This window comes from Cupressus sempervirens, chromosome 3 (genome assembly GCF_028749045.1).
Source record: "Cupressus sempervirens isolate cs-2001-9-10 chromosome 3, ASM2874904v1, whole genome shotgun sequence".
NCBI classification, from domain to species: domain Eukaryota; kingdom Viridiplantae; phylum Streptophyta; class Pinopsida; order Cupressales; family Cupressaceae; genus Cupressus; species Cupressus sempervirens.
The window spans coordinates 384,846,817-384,860,272 of record NC_143120.1 but is presented as its reverse complement, the minus strand read 5'-3'; positions in this window follow the sequence as shown (position 1 = coordinate 384,860,272).

The window sequence follows — 13,456 nt, the reverse complement described above, 5'->3', positions numbered from 1 at the left end:
TAATCAAGAGTTTGGTGAATGGAGAAAGGTGTGTGAGCAAATTGGGAGTTGAGTTAAGGTGTAGTATGATGTCATATGATACTAGGGGAATGTGTGTAAGCTTATAAAGGAATGAAGATAGAGTTAGGGGTATGTAATCTCTCAAGGAAAATTAAAAAATATAAAGTGATCAACATTTTGGAATGGATCAAAATTTGATGTTGAGAGTGAGGTCTAATTATTTAGAGGTAAATCCAAAGTGAGTGGCTTAGACCATTGATAGGTCTTAAAGGTGTAAAGAGTGTGATTATTTGGGTGGATCTTAGTGTTGAACCAAGATTTTGGGGCGTGCACATACTTATTGTTTGAGCTATGTGTTTGCTAACCATTTGTCAATGTTGGAATTGTGATGTGAAAATACATAGATTTCACTTGAATGCGGTTATGAAAGTATCATCTCTACCTCACTTTAATTATCTTAGGGGTATTGAAAGAATGTATGAGATTAATATATTGAGAATCTGATGTTATTATTCCTTATGTTGAGAAAAGAAACATGTGTATATGTTTACACTACAATGTATGTGGAACCATATTAGCACTACAATTATAAAAAATCTCAAAAATTTATTGATTTTAAACAATCAAAATGTATGTATAAAGAAAATCACATATGTTATTCCAAGGAAACAATCTTGTTTTGAAGATAACCACAAATATTTGCAAGCACATGATTTCCTTATGCATTAGTAAAATTGTTTTTCTCAAATAAAATTTGAAATTAAGATTCAATACAAAATATTTAACAAGAGACACAAGCATCATAGTTCTTGCCATTTGAATTTCTAGTTTAAACAAAATAGAAGTAGTAATGTTCCTATTTAAGATATATCAAATGGTAACTTTCAAAAGAATTTTAGTGCTCAAAAGTACTGACTATCTAGAAGTCAACATACATTACAACAAATGTCTATAATGTATGCAGTCAAAATCTTAATTCAAATATTTTCTCAATGACATTGATGAATTTTGTATGATACAATCTATGTTAAATCTTGATGTGAGTGACTTGGTATTGTTTGAACAATGTAAAACCAAATTACTTACATTGGATACAAAGTCTTATTGCAATCATAATCTTAATTCAAATATTTTGTCAATGTCATTGATAATTACATGAGATGGTCTATGTTGAATCTTGATGTGAGTGATTTGCTGTGGTTTGAACAATGTACTAGCTTATTTGCATTAGATAGAAAATCTTGCTTCAGATTAGATGCTGCCTTGGCATTTTAGCACCAAATTCACCTTATAATACAAGAAATATAAAAGATAAATAAGTTAAAAGAAAATAATGCATGAACATAGAAAAATAGGCAATTCACATAGTTCATAAACAGTTGTAGTTGAATTAAAAGTCATCTTCAACATTCTTATTTACAAAATTTATTGTGTATGAATACAATATGAGATTAATTAGATTATGCATTGATAATGAGTACATAGAATGCTAAAATAAAAAAAATGTAAGCCTTCTCTTTTGTGCACCCTTACAATATAACTATAAAGAAGAAAATAATTTAGAAAGTTAATAAATATATTATCAAATCATTTACTGTTTATTATTAAAAATAAAGAGATTATTTATTTAGAAGTTCCTTGTGGATAGTTTGTAGGATATAAAAATAAGGGTGTAGATAGAAGAAGAGAGGAAGAGAGAAGGTTAAAAATTTATATAAAATACAATATTTAAGTAGAGATATTTCAAATCAATAACTATAAAAGACAAAAGAAATTTGGAAGAACTCTTTATATAATCATTCCATATTCATAACAAAATATTTGAATTGTTGGTTGTTATATTGTTTAAAATTTACTACTATAATTTCAAATGTAAAAATTGCTATATTTTTATTTTTATTTCTTTGATTTTTTAGAATGTAAAAGCATAATTCCTAAAGTTTTTATAATGTTCTTAAATAAATTTTAATAAATAAATAATTATGAATAAAATAAAATCTAATATATTTATATTAATTTATTATCATTAAATATTTATATAAATATTCTAGTTCACAATCAATAATTGAAAAAGTTCAAAATAGTTCTAAAAATGATTTTCCATGCTAAAATAAGATTTCTAGAAAAGATGACATAAGCTATAATTAATGTATTAAAAATAGAGTGTACAAAATGTTTAAATTTTTTATGAAGAAAATTATTTTTACTCCTTACTATTATTTGTTCTAAGCCAATCATAACAGATATAAATTATTATTTTTAAATCATTTAAATAGATGGAAAATTTAAAACTCTAGTTTATATGAGTATTCTAGTTCACAATCAATAATTTATAAAGTAAAATAGAAAATTAACATAAAAATATAAAATCCTAAAAATAAAATAAAACTATATTGAAAAATATTAAGATTTAAATTTTATTTCTTACATAAAGAAAATAGTCAACATGTCATGTCATTGATATAATTACTATTTGATCTCTATGTTTAAAATAGTTTTAGAAATGATTTTCTATGGCAAATGAAGATTTTTAGAAAAGATGGCATAAGCTATAATTAATGCATTAAAAGTAGAGTGTACAAAATATCTAAAATTTCTATGAAGAATATTAATTTTACTCCTTACTATTATTGCTTTAAGCCAATGAGAGAAGAGATACATTACTTTTTTATATCATTCAAATAGATGGAAAATTTAAACTATAGTTAATAGACATATATTTTAAAAATTCTTGACTTTGATTGGCTATTTAAAAGTTACTATTGCATCTAATGGATGCAATAGTATCCTACTATGGCAGGAACTAATAAGAATAATAGTGGAGCAAAATGAAATATTGAAAAGTGCATTACCTTATCAAGTTTATCTTAGTTTCAAGAATAGTTTAATTTCTCTACTTAACAAGGTCAACCATGTAAAGGTGGAAGATTATTTGGATCATCTCTCCTAACATCAATCTAAATTCCCCACTCTATTAACATCTAACATTCATTCATTATTTCATCTATTAAAAGAACATAACATTTATTCATTATCACTTACCATTAATTAACACATAACATTCATTAACAGATGGCATTCATTAAGATGTAACAATCGTCGAAATTCATTAACACATAAAATCAATTAGATCTATCATACCATAAACCATATTCCAATGTTCCTTTCAAGTATCTAAAAATCCTCTTCATAATTGCCAAGTGAGATTCTTTAGGGTTTTCTTGATATCTTTCTATTATAACAATTATATTTTCTATGGAAGGTCTACTGTAAGTCATATATTATACTCCCCCAGCCATAGATCTATACCTTGTCCAAAAAGTACTAGGGGAATTATCAATTTATTACCATTGGTATTCCAACCAGTTACAAATTTCTAGGCCAAACTTTACTAACAAGTCCTTAAGATGGTTAGCTTGATATATAGATATGTCATCTTTAGTCTAAGTTATTTGTGAGACAAGAAAGTATTTAATTTCTCTTAACATTGACATCACAAATTTACATTTCATTAAAACATTTAGTGCTCATTTCATCATTTCCCCCAAAAATAATGTCATCAACAAATACCAATAATCAAATAACCATCAAAACTAACTCTCAAGTATAAGCTACTATTTGCACTACCTTTCTTGAAACCCAAATGCAACAAATATTTGTCCAACCTCACATACGAATCTGTTGGAGCTTTCTTCAATCCATATTATTCCTATTCAAACTCTCCACTCAAGAAAGCTTATTTGACATCTATTAGATACACTTTGAATTTATTGTTGACTTCATTTGCAAAAAAAATCTAACTGCTTCTAATCTATCCATAGGAACAAAAGTTTCTTCAAAATCAATACCTTTTCATTTACAACAACATTTAAACACTACTATATCTTTGTTTCTTACCAATTCTCGTTATTCATTCATTTTGTTTTTGAACACCCATTTAGTTCCTATAACATTTTTATCGTTAGACCTAGGGATCAATTCCCATGTATTATTCTTTTTGATCTATTGTAATCCCTCTTTCATTTCATTAACCCATGATTGATCTTTGCACAATTCATATATACTCTTATGTTCAACTTGTGAAATCAAGCATAATTAATTTCACATTCTTCCTCTAGTCATTATACCAATACTTTCATTTCCAATAATATGATCATCATAATGATTCAAAGCTACATACCTTGGTGTTCTCTATTCTTCCGTTTGTTACTCAATTTGAACATGTATCCCATTGTCTATCTCAAATAATTATTCTTGTTTTGTATTATGATTTTAATTATGAGCTAAGTTTTATCTTTGATTTATGCTCACTTGATTCCCTTGTTCATCTAAATCATGTTCACATATTCTTTCTTGCATTTGGAACCTTTCATAAATTATAAGATTTACACTCCCAATTGTTGGAAATATAAGGTAGGCTAGGTTACTGAGAGGGGAGGGGTGAATCAAGAACCAATAAAACTTTATCTTATTTCACCAATTAATCCTTCATATAATATTATGATCTAATTGCATGCATGACAGAATGAAAGTAATAAAATATTCATAACACTTTGATACAAGATATTATAACCCAAAAACCTTTCAATTAGAAAGTAAAACTGGGGTGGGGATAATACCCACAAGCTTTAGTATTGCAATATAAAGTTAATTTGTTAAAGCTTATAATTGACCACTTCTAGTGATTTGCCCTGTTAGGAGCAATAAGAACTATCAGGTCCACCTTGTTAAAGGATTTACAAACATGCAACGAAGTATGCACTATGTTAGTAGATTTAGTAAAAGATTGTTAAGTCTACCTTGTTAAAGGATTTGACTAATGCACCTATTAGGATGAATCAGTGGTTGATCTCTGATTTGCAACTCTAATTTTCTGAATGAGATTCCTTATATTGCAATGATCACTTGACTATGATAGATAAATCTCTATTGTCCCTTACACTGCTTGTATCCTTCTTTAATTCACACTTATCCACTTCTGATTGATACTTACTCATATTTGGATATGATACAATGTATTAAATATATACTAACCCAATTCATTACCTTCTTGAGTCGGCTAAAATACCAAATTCATCATAATTACAAAGTTAGACCAATTGTTGTAACTTGGGTTTTAAAGACAAACTCAATGATATTCTGATACACGAAAAACACTGTCAACACTCAAAAATTTTGGCACTTGATTGAATTTGAAGCTCGATCCATAGTAATCACTCTTCAAGTAGCTTGAACTTGGTTAGCACTGTGTGACTTGGTGAACACTAAGAAACTCAGTAACAACTAAATAACTTGGTTGACAATGCATGACTTGATCAACTGTAGATTCACTTCATTAACCCTACAAGCTCAATAGACACTGTAGAGCTTGGTTAACACTAAAGTCTCCATCACTTCCATCGGATATATTGAAAGAAATTTCTATACTCGGGTTATAGTCAAACTATCTCTAATGCTCGATAGATACTGTATAGCTTGACATGAACTACAAACTGCCTGTTTAGCTGAACTGGATGAATGATAAGCTCGATAGCAACTATAGAGCTCGGTAGAAATATAACCATTTGACTAAGTGTTGAGTCATTGATAGAGAAATTGACCTTAATGTCAACAATATTCCCCTTTGGCATTAGTGACAAAACCACTTATCAAACCAAAAATTTGGAATACTCAAAATTATAAAAAACTTTCTTTATCACCATACTATGTCTTCAACTCAAGTTTGACTTCTAGATGGTGTAGCTCAGTAACATACTTTGTTTTTCTAATTTTTCAAAATTTCTTTTGTAAAGATATTTTGCTACTCCCCCATACATATATCTCTCCTATATATAGGATCCATATAGATAATCTTAATATATTTAATTCTCTCCCTTTGTACATTACTTCTCCCTTTTTTCAAATTGTTTCTCCCCCTTTTTGACATAAATGCCAAAGGTGTGTAAAAGCTACAAGTTAATACTAAAATGTGACAAGAAATGATAATGTACCTTCAAAATTAGTATAATCTTGTCCCAATTCTCTTGTAATACCCTACTTGCATGTAAGGCTATTTGAACTTATGCTGATAATTCCATCATGTGGTAAGCTATGATAATTGTCATGGATGAGAGATTTTTCATGTGCAATGTGATTCTGCAATGTATCCATGTTTGGAAGAATCATGCCCTAAATTTCTACAAGTGTGGCCTTGATTCTGACTTCTTCCCTCAATAATTCAACCTATAGATTTGTTAGATATTTGATCCTTGTGTAATGTGCAGAACTATAACTTGGATAAAGTGATAGTTGGTGTGCACTTTCCTTCATATCCTCATCTATCTTTGATAGTTTATCCTCGATCTCCTTTGTGAAGATAGATGTGTCACTTAGTTTGAAAAACAATGAAACAACATTACTGGCAAATGTTTCTAGTGTAGCAAGAATGTTAGATAATTCTACTTGGTCTATTGCAATTTTATGTGCAACTTGCTCCGACACTTTGTTTTTAAACTTTCTTTCAACTCTTTGCAACAATTTATCTTCTCTATTTAGATCTTCATTATACTTGTGGACAATTTTAGCTAATTGGTCTAGAATAGGTTGTTTTCTATCAACCTCAATACTTAGAAAATCAAAAAATATGCTCTTTATGTCCTCAAGGACTTGATTTTTCTTCTTCTTCTCTTCTCTAAGATTCTGATGCTTAGCCCTTTTCTTCAATAGTTCACCCAAGGTATCCATTTTGTCAGGGGTGAGGATAGAGATATCCCAATTTAGAATAACTATGTCCTCATCCAGATCCATTTCTTCATCTTCTTTACCCTTAACCTTTAGAATGGAAAAAATAGTTTTTTTACCCTTATTTAGAACTTTAGTGCTTGATTGAGACCGATACTCAACTATTTTTGCACTAGCTATGGATACACTTGGAATAGAAGCAATTATAGAAACATATGGAATAGAAATAAGTATAGAAATAGCACTAACAATAGGAATACCTTGATATTCTTGGTCAAGCATGATGATGAAGGAACTTGCTTCTTGGAAAATGAAGTGTCACGCACTTCAATCAATAAAATACTTGACAATATAGATCCAGAGATTGGTTGGGTGCTTGGTGTAGTAGTAGTAACCACAACCAAATTAGTAGGAGCCTTCTATGAGCCTAATTGCACCAAGGCTTTGCTTGGAGAGTGAGGAAATGAAGTCATAACTAATGCTGAAATCTTCTTTGGATCAATTTCTTCAATGCTCTATATTTAGGGAAGACTTTCCTCAATGGCTTCCCGACCTTCCTCCTCATCATCTAGATCAACATCATCTATTTCATCATCTTTTATTTCTTCTTCTTCTTCTTCTGCATCCTCATCATCACCATCCTTGTCATCAACGTGCACCACAAAGTCATTGGGTTTGTGTAACCCATAGATATTCTTCCATATGGTAGAAGTAGACTACAACACAAATTCAATATCCTTAAGAAGTATTAGACATGTGTTGAATTTGAGAGTGAGCTTCTTCTCATTCTTCTACAAGGATTTCTTCACTTCCTTTTCACTGAGACTCAACATAAGTTGTCTCAAAGTCTGTTCACAGATGTCCTTGGTAGTCTTCATTGCATTGTCTCATCTAGGCTTAACTACTTCCAAAGTTCACTAGATATTTATTGTGAAAGATCCTAAGGTGATTATTTCCACTTACCCAATTTTTCCATGAGTGTATCTTCTATCTTCTTTTTCTCTTCATTCCTAGTCTCATACTTAAGAGACTTAAAACATGCCATTCTTGCTCCTTCCTCCATCTTCTTCAACTTTTCTTGAAGTGTAGGTGCAGATCTTTTAAATATGATCTTTTCTACTTCATCTTCACCTAACTTAATATTTTTTCTTGGATTTTGTTGCTCTTCTTGTAAATACTATAGAGGAGGACTTAGTAGGTCTAGTTATAATAACCTCCCCTTCTTCTTGGGAGGCTTTTCCTTCTCAGATTTAGATTCCTCTAGTTCATCCTCTTCATATTCATTTTCCAAATCATCTCCATTTCCCTTGGTAGGAGAGCTTGATGATTTTGCATTCTTGATTATTTTTTCTATCATCTTTCTTCCTCTGCTTCCTACTTGATGTAGCTTAATCTCAAGCTCAATTATTTCCTTAGATTCACCATAGGTTCCAAAATAGGCGGCTTTGGGATCCACAGGCTCATTCAGTAGAGCTTCAATGATATCCTTAGTGTCATTAATGTTAATGTCATATTCTAGAGGCTTAACCCATGCCACTCTAGGTATGACTTCTTGAATATATACTTTGTCACAGTCAACCATGAAAAAAATATCTTGCTCATAGTCTTCTACAAGCTTCTTGGGTATCCTAAATTTACTTTTTATCTTTTCTTTGAATGACTCAAAGTAATTATCCATGATGCTACTAAAATTCTCACCCATTTATGCTATGTACTCATTGATTTGGTATAAAATTGGATCATCCTCTCTCCATAGAACAAATCCTTTGGAAGGGAAAAACTTTTGAACAAAGAAAAATAGACCTGTCAAAAGAGAATTGAACTTAGACAAGTTTTTCTTTGACACTCTGATGCTCTCCATATTCTTGTTGAATTGTATCAACAACAACTCAACAAGGTTGAAAGATAAGTTTTTCCTCACCATCTTGTGTGTCAGATCAATAGTCTCACATGATAGACTATTCAACTAGCTAGAGTTGTATATCTTGTGAGAAATTACACTGATTCCAAACTTCAACTCCATGTTTGTTACACCACTAATCTTTATGCGTCTTCTATCCCACTTGAAAACAATCTTCTTTGTCAGTTCTACCGAACCGAGGGTTTTAGTGGTTTTAGCTTAGTTCAACATTGGCAATCCAGTGATTCTATTTATTACCTTTTTTGCTATCAACATAGGTTCATCTAGCCACAACTGCCCATTGTGAATTCTGCTTAGAATAAATTTGATCCAGTTGACTTGAAAGTCCTTTGGCATATGAAGAATATGAGTTAAGCCCTTCATTTCCAAATGATTGTGCTCAAGTTTGAGAATACCATCCACACATAACTCATTGAATGCTTCATTCATTTCCAAGATTCCAAGTTCTTGAATAGAAAAATGATAGAATGAATAGATTTCATGGAAAAGAAGTACCTTGGGCAGAATTTACGATTACGCACCAGCAGGGTCTAATGCATCTCTACAATTGTTGGACTCAACTTGAATGTAGGAGCCTTGAAATCCACTCCATGAACCAAAATTTCTTATCCTTTCTTCACTTTTTTTCTTGTAGATGCCATTGCTCGGTAGGGTTTAAAAAATGGAGATTCTTCGACAATAATTGTTGAAATAGCTCAAAAACTCTAAATTTTCTCTTCACTCTATGCTCTAAAAATTTGTGATGAAATAATGCATTTGATTTCTTCCTTTTAACAAATTTCCTCATTTTAATCACCATTAATGCTTCGTATGTATACTCACTTGGTGATAAGATTTCCTCCACTCAGTTTGGTCTTTAATGCTCAAAAGATACCTTTACTCAATAAGGTCTCTTGACTCAGTAGGAACTACCAACTCAGAGAACTTCAAAACTCGGTAACATTACCACCATTTGGTTTGACCTTGGTTCTTGGTAAAGTCACCAACTCAACATCTACATAATGAAATGAAATGTAACCTGGCCTTGCTCAATAAGGTCTTGCAACCTGACCTAGCTCCATGATCCTTGTGTATCTTGAATGTTGATATGGATCTTTCTGCTTGCCAGCTGAAACTGATGTTAGATGACTTCTTCTAAATCATAGTTTCAATGATCTCCATAGGGAACTAAGTTGAAATGATTGTGCCACCCAACTCATTGACTTGGGTGTCATCCACTTCATGATTTTAACTTGCATTCTCTAGAGATTTTGATACCCATTGTTGCCTCATTTATTTTCTGATAGTATCAACTTTGGCTTCCTTTTTATCTTCAATTCTTTTCGTGTTCATACAGTTCTTGGCAAGATGTCCAAGTTCTATAGAAATAAAATATCTTTTTGTAGTATCTCTTTTCCTCATATGATGTTTCACATAGTTTTCTCCTATGTGTCCAAATTCACCATAGTAGTGACATCTACACTATGTGTTGTAATCCCATCCAAATATTGCTTTCACAATTTGTTCTATTGGATTCCACTTCTTGGTTTTGCACTCTAAATATTTGTGTCCTTGCTTCTCCCAATTGTGATGCTTTCCTTCAAATTTAGGTTTCTCTCTGCATTCACTTACTCTATGACCATGCTTGTTGCAATTGTAACAACTTCCATTGAATTTTTCTTACCATTGCTCCAACATTTGTTTGATGTATGACCTATCTTACCACAATGATTGCAAGTAGGCCTTTTGTTCTTTTGAGCTCCTTTATGAGATTATTCATCTTCTTCTGTATATCCTAATCCATCTTTTCCTTTGTGTCTATACTGACTTTTCTCATTCAATTGATTCATTCTTTCCTAACATTTCATCATTCTATCATTGGTTTTCTTTTTAATGCTGAGATCATTCTGTAGTCTTTCATTCTTTGTCCTTAGATTGATAAGCTCTTGATTTTTAAAATTGATTTGATCAATAAATTCTTCTTGCTAAAGGGATAGTTGTTGAATTTCATTGTCCTTTTCTTCTATCACTTCTTTGACTTTGTCTTTTTCTTCCATGACTTCACATAATCTAACTAATTGGATTTCTTGCTCTCTTTTCAACTTTCTAACTTCTTCTTGAAGATTGAAAATTTTATCGAATAGGTCTTTGATTGCTACATTAGCTTCATCTAAATTTCTTTCTGGACATAAGTCTTCAATTATATTTTTAATGTAGAGATTACCATCAATATGTAATGCAATATCTTTCCTTCTTTTCAATAATTGAGAGAGTTGCTCCTTTGATTTCTTTAGTTGTCCAATGTCCAATTCTAGATCCAACTTTTCATTCTCAATAGCCTTATCTAGCCTGTATACCTCCATTACCTTTGATCTTATCTCAAGTTGTCAAACTTCTTCTGTGAGAACCAATAGCTCTGATACCAATTGTTGGAAATATAAGGTAGGCTAGGTTACTAAGAGGGGAGGGGTGAATTAGGAACCAATAAAAATTTATCTTACTTCACCAATTAATCCTTCATATAATATTTTGATATAATTTCATGCATGAAAGAATGAAAGTAATAAAACATTGATAACACTTTGACACAAGATATGGTAACCCAGAAACCTTCCAATTAGAAAGTAAAATTGGGGTGGGGATGATACGCACAAGCATTAGTACTATAGTATAAAGTTAACCCGTTAAGGCTTATAATTGAGAACTTCTGATGATCTTCCCTGTTAGGAGCAATAAGGACTGTAAGGTCCACCTTGTTAAAGGATTTACAAACATACAATGAAGTATGCACTCTGTTAGGAGATTTAGAAGGAGACTATTAAGTCTACTCTATTAAAGGATTTGACTGATGCACTTGCTAGGATGAATCAATGGCTGATATTTGATTTACAACTATGATTTGATGAATGAGATTCCTTTTATTGCAATGATCACTTGACTGTGATAGATAAATATTTGTTGTCCCTTTACTTCTTGTAGCCTTCTTTAATTTGCACTTATCCACTTCTCATTGATACACACTCATATTTGGATATGATACAATTTATTACATATATACCAATCCAATCATTGCCTTCTAGAGTTGACTGCAATACCAAATTCATCATAATTCACAAAGTTAGACCAACTGCTATTGTAGAGCTATAATTCTATTTGCTTAAGTAACACAATGTTAGAAAGAAAGCATTCAAACACATAAAATTAAGCCACAGTTATGATAAGACAAAGAAAACAATTAAGGAATGCAAACCAAAAGGAGGAAACACTCCATGCTTCCTTGATTTATTAGATGTGCCATTTGATGTGGATGTATGCTCAATTGCTTCAATACTGGAGATGGATAATGGCAAATTGGTAGCCTTGTGAGCTCTCAATTTGGCATTATGAGGGTATGGTTGATGGCTTTGTTTCTCAAAATGGCATTATAACTTTACTTGATGGATTGTGTCTTGAAATGCCTTGGGAGAGGATCCAATTTATAGGTAAGAGGCTTGAGGGATGGAGGACTAAGATGCAAGGATGGCAAGATGGTGAGGGAGGGCTAGGATGTATTCAAAGGGGAGCACATGGATTGTGCTTGTTTAGCACCAATCAGAGAGTGACACATGTCACAGGGTCATTGGGTGGAGGAAAGGGCAAGGATGAGTCAACAAAGAAGGCTCAAGGCCTTAAATGGTCCTCATAATGGCTTGTAAGAGCTTTTAAGGGCATGTAAGAGCATTGAAGGCTTTGTGGTTGAGATAAATTTTTATGGTTGGGATATTTTGAGGGAGGAGACTTTGGTTTGGTTTAGGAAAGTCTTAAGCTCACTTAGGGAATGTGACAAGGTTAGGGGGGGGATTAGGCTTGGGTTAGGATTATATTAAGGATGTTAGAGATGTGCAAGTGGATGTCATTCATGAGGGTGGGTGAGTTAGTGGCTAAGCTAGGTTAGTATGGGTGGATGGGGTGGATTAGGCTAAATGGAGGATTTAGGATAGTTTAGGGGTTATTTAGATTTGAGGGTTTTATTTATTAAAGTCATTTTAATAAATTTGGGATTTGGAATTAGATAGGAGAATAGGATTAATTGATAAATGATGGGTTATTTGATTTATCAATTAAGACTATAGATGATTAATTGAATTAATCAGCTAGGGGATGGTAAAGGATTAATTAAATAGGAATTTAATTAATGATGCCTTTAGAGATAGTTAAATAGGATTACCAAAGTGGTGTAATCGAATTTAGGTGTCTACAGCTATAACTCAAGTTCTGAAGAAAAACTTGGTGATGTTATGATACATGAAAAACACTTTCAATGCTCAGAAAACTTTGGCACTCAGTTAAAGTTGAAGCTCGATCTATACTAATCACTCTTTTCAAGTAGCTCACTCAGTCAACACTATATGACTCAGTGAACACTGAGAAACTCGATAAATAACTAAATCATTTGGTTGACATTGCATGACTCAGCCAACTCTGGATTCACTTCATTAACCCTACAAGCTTGGTAGACATTGTAGAGATTGGTTAACATTATAGTGATTGATTAATACTAAAGTCTCCATCACCTCCACTGGATAGCTCGATAGACACTGCTATGCTCGAGTTATACTAAAAACTATCTCTAATGCCTGGTAGATATCGTGTAGCTTAGCATGAATTGAAAACTATTTGTTTAGCTCAGTAGCAACTGAGACACTTGGTTAACACTATTGGATGAATGATAAGCTTGGTAGCAACTGTAGAGCTCGGTAGCAATATAACCATTTGACTAAGTGCCGAGTCACTAATAGAAAAATTGCCCTTAATTTCAACATAACCTTCTTTAATCTTAAATTATAAAATTTGTAA